The following is a 22,450-nucleotide window of genomic DNA, read 5'->3' as shown; positions in this document are numbered from 1 at the left end:
GTGAGACTTCATTGTAGTGCAGATTTCCTTTGCAAGCTTGCTTGGTTGGCCAAAAAGGGCGTATGCGTTTTCTCCTGAATATATTCAGGAATATATTCAGGAAAAAACGCATACGCCCGTTTTGGCCAAGTGCATCATTGTGGACGTTCTGCCTCTTTTCCTATGCTTTCAATGCAATTCCAGTCTACCTCCTGAAATCGGTTTCCTGCATTCTGCCCCGCTTTCAAGTCCTCTTGGCAGCCTTTCTTCAGTCTATTTTTGGACGATAGCTGTCATTTATAACTCTGCAGGTTTGTGAATTACAGTGCCCCTGAGCTCCTTTCTTCAACTCGCTTTCTTGTGACCTGGCCGCAACACCGCAGAATGGCTTCAGGCCCTAATCTGGTTCCGGCACGGCACGCTGAGCCTTTGGTTATTTCCTCTTCCTGGTGGGAAATGAGAGTTAAATTTGCCCGTCCAGACACCTCCAGCTAGCCTCTCATTGGTTCTCGCTATTCCTGTTCATCTTCCGCAGAAATTGCAAACTGGGCCAAACAGGAGGTTAAAGGCGCTGACTCTCCAAGTGGGGAGAGTGTTAGTAAAGCGTCTGGAATGTTGCACCCGAGTACCAGGGGAGGAAAACTGAGACATATTTGAACACGTCTCCCGTTCACATGGTTGATCATACTTGGGTTCCACATGCATGTTTTAGCTGAAGGAAGAATACCTTAAACCTGGGTACTTGAAACCCGTGGAATGGGTACCATGCAATATGACTTCAAAGGGTCTTCATTTGCTCACCGAACCTCTCCAATCCTATCACTGCTGCGTTTATGCCCCTGTACACATGCTTGATTCTCTTTCGGAGACATAGCAATCCATAGGTTTTAAGATACTTACTAGTCAGGTACATTCTTAGGCGTTTAATATGCGGTGTTGAGTCCATTTCGTTGAGCAAGGAGTAGCTCTTGTCTATTCCATATTTGACTTAAGGAACTTTATCTGTGCTCATTTCAATCTCTGGTTTTATGCAGCACCCCAACTCACCTTTACCCTTAAGCAAGCATAAGTTGGTTTTCTAAATTTGAGACCCTGTTCTGTTTTGGAATGCAGTTCCTGTGTAGCCAAGTTTACATTCCGTGTATTAGTGATATCTTATGATGTTTCTTTTTCTGTGTGACTTATTTCAGTTAGAATCATCGTACCTGAATACACTCATTATGCTGCTACGGGCCTGATGACATAGATTTCATTGCTGAGTGATACTGCGTTGTAAGTAAATACCACAAGTTCTTTATCCATTTTTCACTTTCTGCGGTGTTGAACTTGTACTGTAAACGAGGTTCTTGTAAACAGAGGCGTCCCAAACTTTGGGGTGGCTGTGTCTTTTTGATTTTAATTTCCCTAAGCTATAGGACCATAAGTGGCAGTGCCCTAGGCTCTGTTGCTTTGTTTTTTAGATGTTTCAGGAAACACCATACACTTCTCCGGAGTGGTTGTTGCCAATTTACATCCCGCCCATCAGCATAACAAGGCTCCCAGTTCTCCATGGCCTGTCCTGCCTTTCTGGATTTTACACTTTTTTCAGATGGCCCTTTTGACCGGGGGGAAGTGAGACTTCATTGTAGTGCAGATTTCCTTTGCAAGCTTGCTTGGTTGGCCAAAAAGGGCGTATGCGTTTTTTCCTGAATATATTCAGGAAAAAACGCATACGCCCTTTTTGGCCAAGTGCATCATTGTGGACGTTCTGCCTCTTTTCCTATGCTTTCAATGCAATTCCACTCTACCTCCTGAAATCGGTTTCCTGCAATTCTGCCCCGCTTTCAAGTCCTCTTGGCAGCCTTACCTCAGTATATTTTTGGACGATAGCTGTCATTTATAACTCTGCAGGTTTGTGAATTACAGTGCCCCTGAGCTCCTTTCTTCAACTCGCTTTCTTGTGAGCTGGCCGCAACACCGCAGGATGGCTTCAGGCCCTAATCTGCTACCGGCACGGCACGCTGAGCCTTTGGTTATTTCCTCTTCCTGGTGGGAAATGAGAGTTAAATTTGCCCGTCCAGACACCTCCAGCTAGTCTCTCATTGGTTCTCCCTATTCCTGTTCATCTTCCGCAGAAATTGCAAACTGGGCCAAACAGGAGGTTAAAGGGACTGACTCTCCAAGTCGGGAGAGTGTTAGTAAAGCGTCTGGAATGTTGCACCCGAGTACCAGGGTACGAAAACTGAGACATATTTGAACACGTCTCCCGTTCACATGGTTGATCATACTTGGGTTCCACATGCATGTTTTAGCTGAAGGAAGAATACCTTAAACCTGGGTAGTTGAAACCCGTGGAATGGGTACCATGCAATATGACTTCAAAGGGTCTTCATTTGCTCACCGAACCTCTCCAATCCTATCACTGCTGCGTTTATGCCCCTGTACACATGCTTGATTCTCTTTCGGAGACATAGCAATCCATAGGTTTTAAGATACTTACTAGTCAGGTACATTCTTAGGCGTTTAACATGGGGTGTTGAGACCATTTCGTTGAGCAAGGAGTAGCTCTTGTTTATTCCATATTTGGCTTAAGGAACTTTATCTGTGCTCATTTCAATCTCTGGTTTTATGCAGCACCCCAACTCACCTTTACCCTTAAGCAAGAATAAGTTGGTTTTCTAAATTTGAGACCCTGTTCTGTTCTGTAATTTAGTTCCTGTGTAGCCAAGTTTCCATTCCGTGTATTACTGATATCTTATGATGTTTCTTTTTCTGTGTGACTTATTTCAGTTAGAATCATCATACCTGAATCCACTCACTGTGCTGCTAAGGGCCTGATGACACAGATTTCATTGCTGAGTGATATTGCTTTGTAAGTAAATACCACAACTTCTTTATCCATTTTTCACTTTCTGTGATATTGAACTTGTACGGTAAACGAGGTTCTTGTAAACGGAGGCGTCCCAAACTTTGGGGTGGCTGTGTCTTTTTTATTTTAATTTCCCTAAGCTATACGACCATAAGTGGAAATGCCCTAGGTTCTGTTGCTTTGTTTTTTAGATGTTTCAGGAAACACCATACACTTCTCCCGAGTGGTTGTTGGCAATTTACATCCCGCCCTTCAGCATAACAAGGCTCCCAGTTCTCCATGGCCTGCCCTGCCTTTCTGGATTTTACACTTTTTTCAGATGGCCCTTTTGACCGGGGGGAAGTGAGACTTCATTGTAGTGCAGATTTCCTTTGCAAGCTTGCTTGGTTGGCCAAAAAGGGCGTATGCGTTTTTTCCTGAATATATTCAGGAAAAAACGCATACGCCCTTTTTGGCCAAGTGCATCATTGTGGACGTTCTGCCTCTTTTCCTACGCTTTCAATGTAATTCTAGTCTACCTCCTGAAATCGGTTTCCTGCAATTCTGCCCCGCTTTCAAGTCCTCTTGGCAGCCTTACTTCAGTCTATTTTTGGACGATAGCTGTCATTTATAACTCTGCAGGTCTGTGAATTACAGTGCCCCTGAGCTCCTTTCTTCAACTCGCTTTCTTTTGAGCTGGCCGCAACACCGCAGGATGGCTTCAGGCCCTAATCAGGTTCCGGCACGGCACACTGAGCCTTTGGTTAATTCCTCTTCCTGGTGGGAAATGAGAGTTAAATTTGCCCGTCCAGACACCTCCAGCTAGTCTCTCATTGGTTCTCGCTATTCCTGTTCATCTTCCGCAGAAATTGCAACCTGGGCCAAACAGGAGGTTAAAGGGACTGACTCTCCAAGTGGGGAGAGTGTTAGTAAAGCGTCTGGAATGTTGCACCCGAGTACCAGGGGAGGAAAACTGAGACATATTTGAACACGTCTCCCGTTCAGACGGTTGATCATACTTGGGTTCCACATGCATGTTTTAGCTGAAGGAAGAATACCTTAAACCTGGAGAGTTGAGACCCGTCTAATCGGTACCATGCAATATGACTTCAAAGGGTCTTCATTTGCTCACCGAACCTCTCCAATCCTATCACTGCTGCGTTTATGCCCCTGTAGACATGCTTGATTCTCTTTTGGAGACATAGCAATCCATAGGTTTTACGATACTTACTAGTCAGGTACATTCTTAGGCGTTTAATATGCGGTGTTGAGTCCATTTCGTTGAGCAAGGAGTAGCTCTTGTCTATTCCATATTTGACTTAAGGAACGTTATCTGTGCTCATTTCAATCTCTGGTTTTATGCAGCACCCCAAGGCACCTTTACCCTTAACCAAGAATAAGTTGGTTTTCTAAATTTGAGACCCTGTTCTGTTCTGTAATTCAGTTCCTGTGTAGCCAAGTTTACATTCCGTGTATTACTGATATCTTATGATGTTTCTTTTTCTGTGTGACTTATTTCAGTTAGAATCATCATACCTGAATCCACTCATTGTGATGCTAAGGGCCTGATGACATAGATTTCATTGCTGAGTGATATTGCTTTGTAAGTAAATACCACAACTTCTTTATCCATTTTTCACTTTCTGCGATGTTGAACTTGTACTGTAAACGAGGTTCTTGTAAACAGAGCCGTTCCAAACTTTGGGGTGCCTGTGTCTTTTTGATTTTAATTTCCCTAAGCTATAGGACCATAAGTGGAAGTGCCCTAGGCTCTGTTGCTTTGTTTTTTAGATGTTTCAGGAAACACCATACACTTCTCCCAAGTGTCTGTTGGCAATTTACATCCCGCCCATCCGCATAACAAGGCTCCCAGTTCTCCATGGCCTGTCCTGCCTTTCTGGATTTTACACTTTTTTCAGATGGCCCTTTTGACCGGGGGGAAGTGAGACTTCATTGTAGTGCAGATTTCCTTTGCTAGTTTGCTTGGTTGGCCAAAAAGGGCGCATGCGTTTTTTCCTGAATATATTCAGGAAAAAACGCATACGCCCTTTTTGGCCAAGTGCATCATTGTGGACGTTCTGCCTCTTTTCCTATGCTTTCAATGCAATTCCAGTCTACCTCCTGAAATCGGTTTCCTGCAATTCTGCCCCGCTTTCAAGTCCTCTTGGCAGCCTTACTTCAGTCTATTTTTGGACGATAGCTGTCATTTATAACTCTGCAGGTTTGTGAATTACAGTGCCCCTGAGCTCCTTTCTTCAACTCGCTTTCTTGTGAGCTGGCCGCAACACCGCAGGATGGCTTCAGGCCCTAATCTGGTTCCGGCACGGCACGCTGAGCCTTTGGTTAATTCCTCTTCCTGGTGGGAAATGAGAGTTAAATTTGCCCGTTCAGACACCTCCAGCTAGCCTCTCATTGGTTCTCGCTATTCCTGTTCATCTTCCGCAGAAATTGCAAACTGGGCCAAACAGGAGTTTAAAGGGACTGACTCTCCAAGTCGGGAGAGTGTTAGTAAAGCGTGTGGAATGTTGCACCCGAGTACCAGGGTACGAAAACTGAGACATATTTGAACACGTCTCCCGATCACATGGTTGATCATACTCTAGGTTCCACATGCATGTTTTAGCTGAAGGAAGAATACCTTAAACCTGGGTACTTGAAACCCGTGGAATGGGTACCATGCAATATGACTTCAAAGGGTCTTCATTTGCTCACCGAACCTCTCAAATCCTATCACTGCTGGGTTTATGCCCCTGTACACATGCTTGATTTTCTTTCGGAGACATAGCAATCCATAGGTTTTAAGATACTTACTAGTCAGGTACATTCTTAGGCGTTTAATATGGGGTGTTGAGTCCATTTCGTTGAGCAAGGAGTAGCTCTTGTCTATTCCATATTTGGCTTAAGGAACTTTATCTGTGCTCATTTCAATCTTTGGTTTTATGCAGCACCCCAAGGCACCTTTACCCTTAAGCAAGAATAAGTTGGTTTTCTAAATTTGAGACCCTGTTCTGTTCTGTAATTCAGTTCCTGTGTAGCCAAGTTTACATTCCGTGTAGTACTGATATCTTATGATGTTTCTTTTTCTGTGTGACTTATTTCAGTTAGAATCATCATACCTGAATCCACTCATTGTGCTGCTAAGGGCCTGATGACATAGATTTCATTGCTGAGTGATATTGCTTTGTAAGTGAATACCACAACTTCTTTATCCATTTTTCACTTTCTGCGATGTTGAACTTGTACTCTAAACGAGGTTCTTGTAAACAGAGCCGTTCCAAACTTTGGGGTGGCTGTGTCTTTTTGATTTTAATTTCCCTAAGCTATAGGACCATAAGTGGAAGTGCCCTAGGTTCTGTTGCTTTGTTTTTTAGATGTTTCAGGAAACACCATACACTTCTCCCGAGTGGTTGTTGGCAATTTACATCCCGCCCATCAGCATAACAAGCCTCCCAGTTCTCCATGGCCTGTCCTGCCTTTCTGGATTTTACACTTTTTTCAGATGGCCCTTTTGACCGGGGGGAAGTGAGACTTCATTGTAGTGCAGATTTCCTTTGCAAGCTTGCTTGGTTGACCAAAAAGGGCGTATGCGTTTTTTCCTGAATATATTCAGGAAAAAACGCATACGCCCGTTTTGGCCAAGTGCATCATTGTGGACGTTCTGCCTCTTTTCCTATGCTTTCAATGCAATTCCAGTCTACCTCCTGAAATCGGTTTCCTGCAATTCTGCCCCGCTTTCAAGTCCTCTTGGCAGCCTTACTTCAGTCTATTTTTGGACGATAGCTGTCATTTATAACTCTGCAGGTTTGTGAATTACAGTGCCCCTGAGCTCCTTTCTTCAACTCGCTTTCTTGTGACCTGGCCGCAACACCGCAGGATGGCTTCAGGCCCTAATCAGGTTCCGGCACGGCACGCTGAGCCTTTGGTTATTTTCTCATCCTGGTGGGAAATGAGAGTTAAATTTGCCTGTCCAGACACCTCCAGCTAGTCTCTCATTGGTTCTCGCTATTCCTGTTCATCTTCCGCAGAAATTGCACACTGGGCCAAACAGGAGGTTAAAGGCGCTGACTCTCCAAGTGGGGAGAGTGTTAGTAAAGCGTCTGGAATGTTGCACCCGAGTACCAGGGGAGAAAAACTGAGACATATTTGAACACGTCTCCCGTTCACTCGGTAGATCATACTCTGGGTTCCACCTGCATGTTTTAGCTGAAGGAAGAATACTTTAAACCTGCAGAGTTGAGACCCGTGGAATGGGTACCATGCAATATGACTTCAAAGGGTCTTCATTTGCTCACCGAACCTCTCCAATCCTATCACTGCTGCGTTTATGCCCCTGTACACACGCTTGATTCTCTTTTGGAGACATAGCAATCCATAGGTTTTAAGATACTTACTAGTCAGGTACATTCTTAGGCGTTTAATATGGGGTGTTGAGTCCATTTCGTTGAGCAAGGAGTAGCTCTTGTCTATTCCATATTTGGCTTAAGGAACTTTATCTGTGCTCATTTCAATCTCTGGTTTTATGCAGCACCCCAACTCACCTTTCCCCTTAAGCAAGCATAAGTTGCTTTTCTAAATTTGAGACCCTGTTCTGTTTTGGAATTCAGTTCCTGTGTAGCCAAGTTTACATTCTGTGTATTAGTGGTATCTTATGATGTTTCTTTTTCTGTGTGACTTATTTCAGTTAGAATCATTGTACCTGAATCCACTCATTATGCTGCTACGGGCCTGATGACATAGATTTCATTGCTGAGTGATACTGCATTGTACGTAAGTACCACAAGTTCTTTATCCATTTTTCACTTTCTGTGATATTCAACTTGTACGGTAAACGAGGTTCTTGTAAACAGAGGCCTCCCAAACTTTGGGGTGGCTCTGTCTTTTTCATTTTAATTTCCCTAAGCTATAGGACCATAAGTGGCAGTGCCCTAGGCTCTGTTGCTTTGTTTTTTAGATGTTTCAGGAAACACCATACACTTCTCCCGAGTGTCTGTTGGCAATTTACATCCCGCCCATCAGCATAACAAGGCTCCCAGTTCTCCATGGCCTGTCCTGCCTTTCTGGATTTTACACTTTTTTCAGATGGCCCTTTTGACCGGGGGGAAGTGAGACTTCATTGTAGTGCAGATTTCCTTTGCAAGCTTGCTTGGTTGGCCAAAAAGGGCGTATGCGTTTTTTCCTGAATATATTCAGGAAAAAACGCATACGCCCTATTTGCCAAGTGCATCATTGTGGACGTTCTACCTCTTTTCCTATGCTTTCAATGCAATTCCAGTCTACCTCCTGAAATCGGTTTCCTGCAATTCTGCCCCGCTTTCAAGTCCTCTTGGCAGCCTTACTTCAGTCTATTTTTGGACGATAGCTGTCATTTATAACTCTGCAGGTTTGTGAATTACAGTGCCCCTGAGCTCCTTTCTTCAACTCGCTTTCTTGTGACCTGGCCGCAACACCGCAGGATGGCTTCAGGACCTAATCTGGTTCCGGCACGGCACGCTGAGCCTTTGGTTATTTCCTCTTCCTGGTGGGAAATGAGAGTTAAATTTGCCCGTCCAGACACCTCCAGCTAGTCTCTCATTGGTTCTCCCTATTCCTGTTCATCTTCCGCAGAAATTGCAAACTGGGCCAAACAGGAGGTTAAAGGGACTGACTCTCCAAGTCGGGAGAGTGTTAGTAAAGCGTCTGGAATGTTGCACCCGAGTACCAGGGTACGAAAACTGAGACATATTTGAACACGTCTCCCGTTCACATGGTTGATCATACTTGGGTTCCACATGCATGTTTTAGCTGAAGGAAGAATACCTTAAACCTGGGTAGTTGAAACCCGTGGAATGGGTACCATGCAATATGACTTCAAAGGGTCTTCATTTGCTCACCGAACCTCTCCAATCCTATCACTGCTGCGTTTATGCCCCTGTACACATGCTTGATTCTCTTTCGGAGACATAGCAATCCATAGGTTTTAAGATACTTACTAGTCAGGTACATTCTTAGGCGTTTAACATGGGGTGTTGAGACCATTTCGTTGAGCAAGGAGTAGCTCTTGTTTATTCCATATTTGGCTTAAGGAACTTTATCTGTGCTCATTTCAATCTCTGGTTTTATGCAGCACCCCAACTCACCTTTACCCTTAAGCAAGAATAAGTTGGTTTTCTAAATTTGAGACCCTGTTCTGTTCTGTAATTTAGTTCCTGTGTAGCCAAGTTTCCATTCCGTGTATTACTGATATCTTATGATGTTTCTTTTTCTGTGTGACTTATTTCAGTTAGAATCATCATACCTGAATCCACTCACTGTGCTGCTAAGGGCCTGATGACACAGATTTCATTGCTGAGTGATATTGCTTTGTAAGTAAATACCACAACTTCTTTATCCATTTTTCACTTTCTGTGATATTGAACTTGTACGGTAAACGAGGTTCTTGTAAACGGAGGCGTCCCAAACTTTGGGGTGGCTGTGTCTTTTTTATTTTAATTTCCCTAAGCTATACGACCATAAGTGGAAATGCCCTAGGTTCTGTTGCTTTGTTTTTTAGATGTTTCAGGAAACACCATACACTTCTCCCGAGTGGTTGTTGGCAATTTACATCCCGCCCTTCAGCATAACAAGGCTCCCAGTTCTCCATGGCCTGCCCTGCCTTTCTGGATTTTACACTTTTTTCAGATGGCCCTTTTGACCGGGGGGAAGTGAGACTTCATTGTAGTGCAGATTTCCTTTGCAAGCTTGCTTGGTTGGCCAAAAAGGGCGTATGCGTTTTTTCCTGAATATATTCAGGAAAAAACGCATACGCCCTTTTTGGCCAAGTGCATCATTGTGGACGTTCTGCCTCTTTTCCTACGCTTTCAATGTAATTCTAGTCTACCTCCTGAAATCGGTTTCCTGCAATTCTGCCCCGCTTTCAAGTCCTCTTGGCAGCCTTACTTCAGTATATTTTTGGACGATAGCTGTCATTTATAACTCTGCAGGTCTGTGAATTACAGTGCCCCTGAGCTCCTTTCTTCAACTCGCTTTCTTTTGAGCTGGCCGCAACACCGCAGGATGGCTTCAGGCCCTAATCTGGTTCCGGCACGGCACACTGAGCCTTTGGTTAATTCCTCTTCCTGGTGGGAAATGAGAGTTAAATTTGCCCGTCCAGACACCTCCAGCTAGTCTCTCATTGGTTCTCGCTATTCCTGTTCATCTTCCGCAGAAATTGCAACCTGGGCCAAACAGGAGGTTAAAGGGACTGACTCTCCAAGTGGGGAGAGTGTTAGTAAAGCGTCTGGAATGTTGCACCCGAGTACCAGGGGAGGAAAACTGAGACATATTTGAACACGTCTCCCGTTCAGACGGTTGATCATACTTGGGTTCCACATGCATGTTTTAGCTGAAGGAAGAATACCTTAAACCTGGAGAGTTGAGACCCGTCTAATCGGTACCATGCAATATGACTTCAAAGGGTCTTCATTTGCTCACCGAACCTCTCCAATCCTATCACTGCTGCGTTTATGCCCCTGTAGACATGCTTGATTCTCTTTTGGAGACATAGCAATCCATAGGTTTTACGATACTTACTAGTCAGGTACATTCTTAGGCGTTTAATATGCGGTGTTGAGTCCATTTCGTTGAGCAAGGAGTAGCTCTTGTCTATTCCATATTTGACTTAAGGAACGTTATCTGTGCTCATTTCAATCTCTGGTTTTATGCAGCACCCCAAGGCACCTTTACCCTTAACCAAGAATAAGTTGGTTTTCTAAATTTGAGACCCTGTTCTGTTCTGTAATTCAGTTCCTGTGTAGCCAAGTTTACATTCCGTGTATTACTGATATCTTATGATGTTTCTTTTTCTGTGTGACTTATTTCAGTTAGAATCATCATACCTGAATCCACTCATTGTGATGCTAAGGGCCTGATGACATAGATTTCATTGCTGAGTGATATTGCTTTGTAAGTAAATACCACAACTTCTTTATCCATTTTTCACTTTCTGCGATGTTGAACTTGTACTGTAAACGAGGTTCTTGTAAACAGAGCCGTTCCAAACTTTGGGGTGCCTGTGTCTTTTTGATTTTAATTTCCCTAAGCTATAGGACCATAAGTGGAAGTGCCCTAGGCTCTGTTGCTTTGTTTTTTAGATGTTTCAGGAAACACCATACACTTCTCCCAAGTGTCTGTTGGCAATTTACATCCCGCCCATCCGCATAACAAGGCTCCCAGTTCTCCATGGCCTGTCCTGCCTTTCTGGATTTTACACTTTTTTCAGATGGCCCTTTTGACCGGGGGGAAGTGAGACTTCATTGTAGTGCAGATTTCCTTTGCTAGTTTGCTTGGTTGGCCAAAAAGGGCGCATGCGTTTTTTCCTGAATATATTCAGGAAAAAACGCATACGCCCTTTTTGGCCAAGTGCATCATTGTGGACGTTCTGCCTCTTTTCCTATGCTTTCAATGCAATTCCAGTCTACCTCCTGAAATCGGTTTCCTGCAATTCTGCCCCGCTTTCAAGTCCTCTTGGCAGCCTTACTTCAGTCTATTTTTGGACGATAGCTGTCATTTATAACTCTGCAGGTTTGTGAATTACAGTGCCCCTGAGCTCCTTTCTTCAACTCGCTTTCTTGTGAGCTGGCCGCAACACCGCAGGATGGCTTCAGGCCCTAATCTGGTTCCGGCACGGCACGCTGAGCCTTTGGTTAATTCCTCTTCCTGGTGGGAAATGAGAGTTAAATTTGCCCGTTCAGACACCTCCAGCTAGCCTCTCATTGGTTCTCGCTATTCCTGTTCATCTTCCGCAGAAATTGCAAACTGGGCCAAACAGGAGTTTAAAGGGACTGACTCTCCAAGTCGGGAGAGTGTTAGTAAAGCGTGTGGAATGTTGCACCCGAGTACCAGGGTACGAAAACTGAGACATATTTGAACACGTCTCCCGATCACATGGTTGATCATACTCTAGGTTCCACATGCATGTTTTAGCTGAAGGAAGAATACCTTAAACCTGGGTACTTGAAACCCGTGGAATGGGTACCATGCAATATGACTTCAAAGGGTCTTCATTTGCTCACCGAACCTCTCAAATCCTATCACTGCTGGGTTTATGCCCCTGTACACATGCTTGATTTTCTTTCGGAGACATAGCAATCCATAGGTTTTAAGATACTTACTAGTCAGGTACATTCTTAGGCGTTTAATATGGGGTTTTGAGTCCATTTCGTTGAGCAAGGAGTAGCTCTTGTCTATTCCATATTTGGCTTAAGGAACTTTATCTGTGCTCATTTCAATCTCTGGTTTTATGCAGCACCCCAACTCACCTTTCCCCTTAAGCAAGCATAAGTTGGTTTTCTAAATTTGAGACCCTGTTCTGTTCTGTAATTCAGTTCCTGTGTAGCCAAGTTTCCATTCCGTGTATTACTGATATCTTATGATGTTTCTTTTTCTGTGTGACTTATTTCAGTTAGAATCATCATACCTGAATCCACTCATTGTGCTGCTAAGGGCCTGATGACATAGATTTCATTGCTGAGTGATATTGCTTTGTAAGTGAATACCACAACTTCTTTATCCATTTTTCACTTTCTGCGATGTTGAACTTGTACTGTAAACGAGGTTCTTGTAAACCGAGCCGTTCCAAACTTTGGGGTGGCTGTGTCTTTTTGATTTTAATTTCCCTAATCTATAGGACCATAAGTGGAAGTGCCCTAGGCTCTGTTGCTTTGTTTTTTAGATGTTTCAGGAAACACCATACACTTCTCCCAAGTGTCTGTTGGCAATTTACATCCCGCCCATCAGCATAACAAGGCTCCCAGTTCTCAATGGCCTGTTGCCTTTCTGCATTTTACACTTTTTTCAGATGGCCCTTTTGACCGGGGGGAAGTGAGACTTCATTGTAGTGCAGATTTCCTTTGCAAGCTTGCTTGGTTGGCCAAAAAGGGCGTATGCGTTTTTTCCTGAATATATTCAGGAAAAAACGCATACGCCCTTTTTGGCCAAGTGCATCATTGTGGACGTTCTGCCTCTTTTCCTATGCTTTCAATGCAATTCCAGTCTACCTCCTGAAATCGGTTTCCTGCAATTCTGCCCCGCTTTCAAGTCCTCTTGGCAGCCTTACTTCAGTATATTTTTGGACGATAGCTGTCATTTATAACTCTGCAGGTTTGTGAATTACAGTGCCCCTGAGCTCCTTTCTTCAACTAGCTTTCTTGTGACCTGGCCGCAACACCGCAGGATGGCTTCAGGCCCTAATCTGGTTCCGGGCCAGCATGCTGAGCCTTTGGTTAATTCCTCTTCCTGGTGGGAAATGAGAGTTAAATTTGCCCGTCCAGACACCTCCAGCTAGCCTCTCATTGGTTCTCGCTATTCCTGTTCATCTTCCGCAGAAATTGCAAACTGGGCCAAACAGGAGGTTAAAGGGACTGACTCTCCAAGTCGGGAGAGTGTTAGTAAAGCGTCTGGAATGTTGCACCCGAGTACCAGGGGAGGAAAACTGAGACATATTTGAACACGTCTCCCGTTCACATGGTTGATCATACTCTGGGTTCCACATGCATGTTTTAGCTGAAGGAAGAATACCTTAAAACTGGAGAGTTGACACCCGTGTAATGGGTACCATGCAATATAACTTCAAAGGGTCTTCATATGCTCACCGAACCTCTCCAATCCTATCACTGCTGCGTTTATCCCCCTGTAGACATGCTTGATTCTCTTTTGGAGACATAGCAATCCATAGGTTTTACGATACTTAATAGTCAGGTACATTCTTAGGCGTTTAATATGCGGTGTTGAGTCCATTTCATTGAGCAAGGAGTAGCTCTTGTCTATTCCATATTTGACTTAAGGAACTTTATCTGTGCTCATTTCAATCTTTGGTTTTATGCAGCACCCCAAGGCACCTTTACCCTTAAGCAAGAATAAGTTGGTTTTCTAAATTTGAGACCCTGTTCTGTTCTGTAATTCAGTTCCTGTGTAGCCAAGTTTACATTCCGTGTAGTACTGATATCTTATGATGTTTCTTTTTCTGTGTGACTTATTTCAGTTAGAATCATCATACCTGAATCCACTCATTGTGCTGCTAAGGGCCTGATGACATAGATTTCATTGCTGAGTGATATTGCTTTGTAAGTGAATACCACAACTTCTTTATCCATTTTTCACTTTCTGCGATGTTGAACTTGTACTCTAAACGAGGTTCTTGTAAACAGAGCCGTTCCAAACTTTGGGGTGGCTGTGTCTTTTTGATTTTAATTTCCCTAAGCTATAGGACCATAAGTGGAAGTGCCCTAGGTTCTGTTGCTTTGTTTTTTAGATGTTTCAGGAAACACCATACACTTCTCCCGAGTGGTTGTTGGCAATTTACATCCCGCCCATCAGCATAACAAGCCTCCCAGTTCTCCATGGCCTGTCCTGCCTTTCTGGATTTTACACTTTTTTCAGATGGCCCTTTTGACCGGGGGGAAGTGAGACTTCATTGTAGTGCAGATTTCCTTTGCAAGCTTGCTTGGTTGGCCAAAAAGAGCGTATGCGTTTTTTCCTGAATATATTCAGGAAAAAACGCATACGCCCTTTTTGGCCAAGTGCATCATTGTGGACGTTCTGCCTCTTTTCCTATGCTTTCAATGCAATTCCAGTCTACCTCCTGAAAGCGGTTTCCTGCAATTCTGCCCCGCTTTCAAGTCCTCTTGGCAGCCTTACTTCAGTCTATTTTTGGACGATAGCTGTCATTTATAACTCTGCAGGTCTGTGAATTACAGTGCCCCTGAGCTCCTTTCTTCAACTCGCTTTCTTGTGAGCTGGCCGCAACACCGCAGGATGGCTTCAGGCCCTAATCTGGTTCCGGCACGGCACGCTGAGCCTTTGGTTAATTCCTCTTCCTGGTGGGAAATGAGTGTTAAATTTGCCCGTCCAGACACCTCCAGCTAGTCTCTCATTGGTTCTCGCTATTCCTGTTCATCTTCCGCAGAAATTGCAAACTGGGCCAAACAGGAGGTTAAAGGGACTGACTCTCCAAGTCGGGAGAGTGTTAGTAAAGCGTCTGGAATGTTGCACCCGAGTACCAGGTTACGAAAACTGAGACATATTTGAACACGTCTCCCGATCACATGGTTGATCATACTCTAGGTTCCACATGCATGTTTTAGGTGAAGGAAGAATACCTTAAACTTGGGTAGTTGAAACCCGTGGAATGGGTACCATGCAATATGACTTCAAAGGGTCTTCATTTGCTCACCGAACCTCTCCAATCCTATCACTGCTGCGTTTATGCCCCTGTACACATGCTTGATTCTCTTTCGGAGACATAGCAATCCATAGGTTTTAAGATACTTACAAGTCAGGTACATTCTTAGGCGTTTAATATGCGGTGTTGAGTCCATTTCGTTGAGCAAGGAGTAGCTCTTGTCTATTCCATATTTGGCCTAAGGAACTTTATCTGTCCTCATTTCAATCTCTGGTTTTATGCAGCACCCCAACTCACCTTTCCCCTTAAGCAAGCATAAGTTGGTTTTCTAAATTTGAGAACCTGTTCTGTTCTGTAATTCAGTTCCTGTGTAGCCAAGTTTACATTCCGTGTATTACTGATATCTTATGATGTTTCTTTTTCTGTGTGACTTATTTCAGTTAGAATCATCATACCTGAATCCACTCATTGTGCTGCTAAGGGCCTGATGACACAGATTTCATTGCTGAGTGATATTGCTTTGTAAGTAAATACCACAACTTCTTTATCCATTTTTCACTTTCTGTGATGTTGAACTTGTACTGTAAACGAGGTTCTTGTAAACAGAGCCGTTCCAAACTTTGGGGTGGCTCTGTCTTTTTGATTTTAAATTCCCTAAGCTATAGGACCATAAGTGGAAATGCCCTAGGCTCTGTTGCTTTGTTTTTTCGATGTTTCAGGAAACACCATACACTTCTCCCGAGTGTCTGTTGGCAATTTACATCCAAACCATCAACATAACAAGGCTACCAGTTCTCCATGTCCTGTCCTGCCTTTCTGGATTTTACACTTTTTTCAGATGGCCCTTTTGATCGGGGAGAAGTGAGACTTCATTGTAGTGCAGATTTCCTTTGCAAGCTTGCTTGGTTGGCCAAAAAGGGCGTATGCGTTTTTTCCTGAATATATTCAGGAAAAAACGCATACGCCCTTTTTGGCCAAGTGCATCATTGTGGACCATATGCCTCTTTTCCTATGCTTTCAATGCAATTCCAGTCTACCTCCTGAAATCGGTTTCCTGCAATTCTGCCCCGCTTTCAAGTCCTCTTTTCAGCCTTATTTCAGTCTATTTTTGGACGATAGCTGTCATTTATAACTCTGCAGGTTTGTGAATTACAGTGCCCCGGAGGTCCTTTCTTCAACTCATTTTTTTGTGAGCTGGCTGCAACACCGCTGGATGACTTCAGGCCCTAATCTGGTTCCGGCACGGCATGGTGAGCCTTTGGTTATTTCCTCTTCCTGGTGGGAAATGAGAGTTAAGTTTGCCCGTCCAGACACCTCCAGCTAGTCTCTCATTGGTTCTCGCTATTCTTGTTCATCTTCTGTAGAAATTGCAAACTGGGCCAAACAGGAGGTTAAAGGGACTGACTCTCCAAGTCGGGAGAGTGTTAGTAAAGCGTCTGGAATGTTGCACCCGAGTACCAGGGGAGGAAAACTGAGACATATTTGAACACGTCTCCCGTTCACACGGTTGATCATACTCTGGGTTCCACATGCATGTTTTAGCTGAAGGAAGAATACCTTAAACCTGGAGAGTTGAGACCCGTGTAATGGGTACCATGCAATATGACTTCAAAGGGTCTTCATTTGCTCACGAACCTCTCCAATCCTATCACTGCTGCGTTTATGCCCCTGTACACATGCTTGATTCTCTTTCGGAGACATAGCAATCCATAGGTTTTAAGATACTTACTAGACAGGTACATTCTTAGGCGTTTAATATGCGGTGTTGAGTCCATTTCGTTGAGCAAGGAGTAGCTCTTGTCTATTCCATATTTGGCTTAAGGAACTTTATCTGTGCTCATTTCAATCTCTGGTTTTATGCAGCACCCCAACTCACCTTTACCCTTAAGCAAGCATAAGTTGGTTTTCTAAATTTGAGACCCTGTTCTGTTCTGTAATTCAGTTCCTGTGTAGCCAAGTTTACATTCCGTGTATTACTGATATCTTATGATGTTTCTTTTTCTGTGTGACTTATTTCAGTTAGAATCATCATACCTGAATCCACTCACTGTGCTGCTAAGGGCCTGATGACACAGATTTCATTGCTGAGTGATATTGCTTTGTAAGTAAATACCACAACTTCTTTATCCATTTTTCACTTTCTGCGATGTTGAACTTGTACTGTAAACGAGGTTCTTGTAAACAGAGCCGTTCCAAACTTTGGGGTGGCTGTGTCTTTTTGATTTTAATTTCCCTAAGCTATAGGACCATAAGTGGAAGTGCCCTAGGCTCTGTTGCTTTGTTTTTTAGATGTTTCAGGAAACACCATACACTGCTCCAGAGTGGTTGTTGCCAATTTACATCCCGCCCATCAGCATAACAAGGCTCCCAGTTCTCCATGGCCTGTCCTGCCTTTGTGGATTTTACACTTTTTTCAGATGGCCCTTTTAACCGGGGAGAAGTAAGACTTCATTGTAGTGCAGATTTCCTTTGCAAGTTTGCTTGGTTGGCCAAAAAGGGCGTATGCGTTTTTTCCTGAATATATTCAGGAAAAAACGCATACGCACTTTTTAGCCAAGTGCATCATTGTGGACGTTCTGCCTCTTTTCCTATGCTTTCAATGCAATTCCAGTCTACCTCCTGAAATTGGTTTCCTGCAATTCTGCCCCGCTTTCAAGTCCTCTTGGCAGCCTTACTTCAGTCTATTTTTGGACGATAGCTGTCATTTATAACTCTGCAGGTTTGTGAATTACAGTGCCCCTGAGCTCCTTTCTTCAACTCGCTTTCTTGTGACCTGGCCGCAACACCGCAGGATGCCTTCAGGCCCTAATCTGGGTCTGGCTCGGCACGCTGAGCCTTTGGTTAATTCCTCTTCCTGGTGGGAAATGAGAGTTAAATTTGCCCGTCCAGACACCTCCAGCTAGCCTCTCATTGGTTCTCGCTATTCCTGTTCATCTTCCGCAGAAATTGCAAACTGGGCCAAACAGGAGGTTAAAGGGACTGACTCTCCAAGTCGGGAGAGTGTTAGTAAAGCGTCTGGAATGTTGCACCCGAGTACCAGGGGAGGAAAACTGAGACATATTTGAACACGTCTCCCGTTCACATGGTTGATCATACTCTGGGTTCCACATGCATGTTTTAGCTGAAGGAAGAATACCTTAAACCTGGAGAGTTGAGACCCGTGTAATGGGTACCGTGCAATATAACTTCAAAGGGTCTTCATTTGCTCACCGAACCTCTCCAATCCTATCACTGCTGCGTTTATGCCCCTGTACACACGCTTGATTCTCTTTTGGAGACATAGCAATCCATAGGTTTTAAGATACTTACTAGTCAGGTACATTCTTAGGCGTTTAATATGGGGTTTTGAGTCCATTTCGTTGAGCAAGGAGTAGCTCTTGTCTATTCCATATTTGGCTTAAGGAACTTTATCTGTGCTCATTTCAATCTCTGGTTTTATGCAGCACCCCAACTCACCTTTCCCCTTAAGCAAGCATAAGTTGGTTTTCTAAATTTGAGACCCTGTGCTGTTTTGGAATGCAGTTACTGTGTAGCCAAGTTTACATTCCGTGTATTACTGATATCTTATGATGTTTCTTTTTCTGTGTGACTTATTTCAGTTAGAATCATCGTACCTGAATCCACTCATTATGCTGCGACGGGCCTGATGACATAGAGTTCATTGCTGAGTGATACTGCATTGTACGTAAGTACCACAAGTTCTTTATCCATTTTTCACTTTCTGTGATATTGAACTTGTACGGTAAACGAGGTTCTTGTAAACGGAGGCGTCCCAAACTTTGGGGTGGCTGTGTCTTTTTGATTTTAATTTCCCTAAGCTATAGGACCATAAGTGGAAGTGCCCTAGGTTCTGTTGCTTTGTTTTTTAGATGTTTCAGGAAACACCATACACTTCTCCCGAGTGGTTGTTGGCAATTTACATCCCGCCCTTCAGCATAACAAGGCTCCCAGTTGTCCATGGCCTGTCCTGCCTTTCTGGATTTTACAGTTTTTTCAGATGGCCCTTTTGACCGGGGGGAAGTGAGACTTCATTGTAGTGCAGATTTCCTTTGCAAGCTTGCTTGGTTGGCCAAAAAGGGCGTATGCGTTTTTTCCTGAATATATTCAGGAAAAAACGCATACGCCCTTTTTGGCCAAGTGCATCATTGTGGACGTTCTGCCTCTTTTCCTATGCTTTCAATGCAATTTCAGTCTACCTCCTGAAATCGGTTGCCTGCAATTCTGCCCCGCTTTCAAGTCCTCTTGGTAGCCTTCCTTCAGTCTATTTTTGGACGATAGCTGTCATTTATAACTCTGCAGGTTTGTGAATTACAGTGCCCCTGAGCTCCTTTCTTCAACTCGCTTTCTTGTGACCTGGCCGCAACACCGCAGGATGGCTTCAGGCTCAAATCTCGTTCCGGCACGGCACGCTGAGACTTTGGTTAATTCCTCTTCCTGGTGGGAAATGAGAGTTAAATTTGCCCGTCCAGACACCTCCAGCTAGTCTCTCATTGGTTCTCGCTATTCCTGTTCATCTTCCGCAGAAATTGCAAACTGGGCCAAACAGGAGGTTAAAGACACTGACTCTCCAAGTCGGGAGAGTGTTAGTAAAGCGTCTGGAATGTTGCACCCGAGTACCAGGGTACGAAAACTGAGACATATTTGAACACATCTCCCGATCACATGGTTGATCATACTCTGGGTTCCACATGCATGTTTTAGCTGAAGGAAGAATACCTAAAACCTGGGTAGTTGAAACCCGTGGAATGGGTACCATGCAATATGACTTCAAAGGGTCTTCATTTGCTCACCGAACCTCTCCAATCCTATCACTGCTGCGTTTATGCCCCTGTACACATGCTTGATTCTCTTTCGGAGACATAGCAATCCATAGGTTTTAAGATACTTACTAGTCAGGTACATTCTTTGCGTTTAATATGCGGTGTTGAGTCCATTTCGTTGAGCAAGGAGTAGCTCTTGTCTATTCCATATTTGGCTTAAGGAACTTTATCTGTGCTCATTTCAATCTCTGGTTTTATGCAGCACCCCAACTCACCTTTCCCCTTAAGCAAGCATAAGTTGGTTTTCTAAATTTGAGACCCTGTTCTGTTCTGTAATTCAGTTCCTGTGTAGCCAAGTTTACATTCCGTGTATTACTGATATCTTATGATGTTTCTTTTTCTGTGTGACTTATTTCAGTTAGAATCATCATACCTGAATCCACTCATTGTGCTGCTAAGGGCCTGATGACACAGATTTCATTGCTGAGTGATATTTCTTTGTAAGTAAATACCACAACTTCTTTATCCATTTTTCACTTTCTGCGATGTTGAACTTGTACTGTAAACGAGGTTCTTGTAAACAGAGCCGTTCCAAACTTTGGGGTGGCTGTGTTTTTTTCTTTTTTTTTTTCTTGTGGTACGCGGGCCTCTCACTGTTGTGGCCTCTCCCATTGCGGAGCACAGGCTCCGGACGCACAGGCTCAGCGGCCATGGCTCACAAGCCCAGCCGCTCCAGGGCATGTGGGATCTTCCCGGACCGGGGCACGAACCCGTGTCCCCTGCATCGGCAGGCGGACTCTCAACCACTGCGCCACCAGGGAAGCCCGGCTGTGTCTTTTTGATTTTAATTTCCCTAAGCTATAGGACCAAGAGTGGAAGTGCCCTAGGTTCTGTTGCTTTGTTTTTTAGATGTTTCAGGAAACACCATACACTTCTCCCGAGTGGTTGTTGGCAATTTACATCCCGCCCATCAGCATAACAAGGCTCCCAGTTCTCCTTGGCCTGTCCTGCCTTTCTGGATTTTACACTTTTTTCAGATGGCCCTTTTGACCGGGGAGAAGTGAGACTTCATTGTAGTGCAGATTTCCTTTGCAAGCTTGCTTAGTTGCCCAAAAAGGGCGTATGCGTTTTTTCCTGAATATATTCAGGAAAAAACGCATACGCCCTTTTTGGCCAAGTGCATCATTGTGGACGTTCTGCCTCATTTCCTATGCTTTCAATGCAATTCCAGTCTACCTCCTGAAATCGGTTTCCTGCAATTCTGCCCCGCTTTCAACTCCTCTTGGCAGCCTTCCTTCAGTCTATTTTTGGACGATAGCTGTCATTTATAACTCTGCAGGTTTGTGAATTACAGTGCCCCTGAGCTCCTTTCTTCAACTCGCTTTCTTGTGACCTGGCCGCAACACCGCAGGATGGCTTCAGGCCCTAATCTGGTTCCGGCACGGCACGCTGAGCCTTTGGTTATTTCCTCTTCCTGGTGGGAAATGAGAGTTAAATTTGCCCGTCCAGACACCTCCAGCTAGTCTCTCATTGGTTCTCGCTATTCCTGTTCATCTTCCGCAGAAATTGCAAACTGGGACAAACAGGAGGTTAAAGGCGCTGACTCTCCAAGTGGGAGAGTGTTAGTAAAGCGTCTGGAATGTTGCACCCGAGTACCAGGGGAGGAAAACTGAGACATATTTGAACACGTCTCCCGTTCACATGGTTGATCATACTTGGGTTCCACATGCATGTTTTAGCTGAAGGAAGAATACCTTAAACCTGGGTAGTTGAAACCCGTGTAATGGGTACCATGCAATATGACTTCAAAGGGTCTTCATTTGCTCACCGAACCTCTCCAATCCTATCACTGCTGCGTTTATGCCCCTGTACACATGCTTGATTTTCTTTCGGAGACATAGCAATCCATAGGTTTTAAGATACTTACTAGTCAGGTACATTCTTAGGCGTTTAATATGGGGTGTTGAGACCATTTCGTTGAGCAAGGAGTAGCTCTTGTCTATTCCATATTTGGCTTAAGGAACTTTATCTGTGCTCATTTCAATCTCTGGTTTTATGCAGCACCCCAACTCACCTTTACCCTTAAGCAAGAATAAGTTGGTTTTCTAAATCTGAGACCCTGTTCTGTTCTGTAATTCAGTTCCTGTGTAGCCAAGTTTACATTCCGTGTATTACTGATATCTTATGATGTTTCTTTTTCTGTGTGACTTATTTCAGTTAGAATCATCATAGCTGAATCCACTCATTGTGCTGCTAAGGGCCTGATGACACAGATTTCATTGCTGAGTGATATTGCTTTGTAAGTGAATACCACAACTTCTTTATCCATTTTTCACTTTCTGCGATGTTGAACTTGTACTGTAAACGAGGTTCTTGTAAACAGAGCCGTTCCAAACTTTGGGGTGGCTGTTTCTTTTTGATTTTAATTTCCCTAAGCTATAGGACCAAGAGTGGAAGTGCCCTAGGTTCTGTTGCTTTGTTTTTTAGATGTTTCAGGAAACACCATACACTTCTCCCCAGTGGTTGTTGGCAATTTACATCCCGCCCATCAGCATAACAAGGCTCCCAGTTCTCCATGGCCTGTCCTGCCTTTCTGGATTTTACACTTTTTTCAGATGGCCCTTTTGACCGGGGGGAAGTGAGACTTCATTGTAGTGCAGATTTCCTTTGCAAGCTTGCTTTGTTGGCCAAAAAGGGCGTATGCGTTTTTTCCTGAATATATTCACGAATATATTCAGGAAAAAACGC

At 44.0% G+C, this 22,450-nt stretch overlaps 1 long non-coding RNA gene across 34 annotated transcripts in view; it reads left to right on the top strand.

Annotated features, from left to right (window-relative positions):
• Nucleotides 1-22,450, top strand: part of LOC307186525 — a 2,785,769-nt gene that overhangs the window by 1,525,844 nt on the left and 1,237,475 nt on the right. Inside the window, exon 5 of one of the 34 annotated variants that reach the window (XR_013828370.1) lies at nt 18,546-18,627. The exons of the other annotated variants lie outside the window; for them this stretch is intronic. This is a non-coding gene — a long non-coding RNA (uncharacterized lncRNA). The remainder of the gene's footprint in view (nt 1-18,545; nt 18,628-22,450) is intronic. 34 annotated transcript variants of the gene reach the window in all.

This window comes from Stenella coeruleoalba (genome assembly GCF_951394435.1).
Source record: "Stenella coeruleoalba genome assembly, chromosome: 1".
Taxonomy (NCBI): domain Eukaryota; kingdom Metazoa; phylum Chordata; class Mammalia; order Artiodactyla; family Delphinidae; genus Stenella; species Stenella coeruleoalba.
The sequence above is the reverse complement of the archived record's forward strand: the minus strand, read 5'-3'. Positions and strand labels throughout refer to the sequence as shown.